The sequence below is a fragment of the Streptopelia decaocto genome (genome assembly GCF_964273445.1).
Source record: "Streptopelia decaocto genome assembly, chromosome: 22".
Lineage (NCBI taxonomy): Eukaryota > Metazoa > Chordata > Aves > Columbiformes > Columbidae > Streptopelia > Streptopelia decaocto.
In genome coordinates this window covers 1494933-1496485 of record NC_138677.1, presented here as the reverse complement: position 1 = coordinate 1496485, position 1553 = coordinate 1494933, and positions in this window count along the sequence as shown.

Below are 1553 nucleotides of genomic sequence, written 5' to 3'. Positions count from 1 at the left end.
GATAAAAAGGTTTTAAAGCTACTGGAGAGTGTCCAGAAGAGGGCTACAAAATTGGTGAAGGGTTTGGAGGGGAAGCCATGTGAGAAACAGCTAAAGTCACTTGGTTTGTTCAGCCTGGAGAAGAGGAGACTGAAGGGAGAACTCATGGTGGTCTACAGCTTCCTCATAAGGGGAAGACAAGGGACAGATGCTGAGTTCTTCTCTCTGGTGACCAATGACTAGACCCATGTGAATGGCAGGAAGATGGGCAGGAGGTTTAGGTTGCATATTAGGAAAAGATTCTTCCCCCACACAGTAGTGGAGCACTAGAACAGGCTCCCCAGTGAGGAAGTCATGGTACCATGCCTGATAATATTCATGAAGAGACTGGATAATGCCCTCAAACAAAAGGTGTGAACTGTGGGGTTACATACACAGGGACAGGAGTTTGGCCTGATGGTCATTGTGGGTCCCTTCCAACTCAGGATATACTATGCGAGAAGAATCTCTGGGAAAAATGCCCTTAGTTCAAACACTAAAACACGCATGGATCCTTTGCCCTTTTATCTACTTTTCCAATATCATTTTTGTTGGGCAGGAAAAGCAGGGATCACACCAAGAGCCAGTAGCAGCCTTCTGGCAGTGTTTTGGCCATAGGCCTCACTCACATGTCATGAGAAATGCCATCCCTCCCTCTTATACAATGACAAAGAGAGATGGTATCATCATTGCAAAGAACCTGAGGTACCTGGTGCTCATTGCAAGGTTAAGTGTAGTAGGGTCAGGAAGTGCAACTGTCCTGCCATTGATGATAGTTATTAAAATATGACTCAGGCAAAGACATTTGACATTCAATTGAAATGTGCTTATGAAGCTTTTGGCATTCAGTCATTCTGAGATCTGCTTCATTTGGCATAATTCCCTGGTGGAGGAAAGTGCTATGGGGTTATCTGTCCTTCCACTTGTACACCTTCGGGAGGACAACGGGTGGTTCATGCAGGAAACAGGATATGAGTCCATAGTGGCTGTCAAGAGACATTTCCACTGATCAAAAGGAATGAGATTAAAATGTAAAAGAAACATTTTCTCCCAGAATGGCAGCCAATTCCTGAGCACAAACTCAGCCCACCTGCAGCTCTCTTGGCATGTGCAACCAGTACTCCTGTGTCTGCTGATCTTCATATTCTCCTGTATGCTGTGGTCAGAGCAATTCGATCTCCCTCAGAAATGCACCCTTTCACTGTCCCCATTTCTGTGCTGGATGTCCTCACCTCCCACATGTTTAATTACAATTTCAGCCTTGACACATTCAGCAGTGGGTGTGAATTTTCCCTGCTACTCCTGCCCGTGACCATGGGCCATGACCCCCACATTGGCTGATGGAGGGGAGATGAAGGTGCAGCAGCAGCTATGGGCCATCCCACGGGCTGCTCCCAGCTTTACTGCTCTTTCCATTCTGCAAAGCAAATCATCTTCCAGAGCTGAATGAGTTGGGCTGTGCTTTAGTTTCCAACAGTGCTGCCTTTTCATTTCCAGATTTGTTCCATGCCCATTCCTCAATTAAGGTTTCGTAT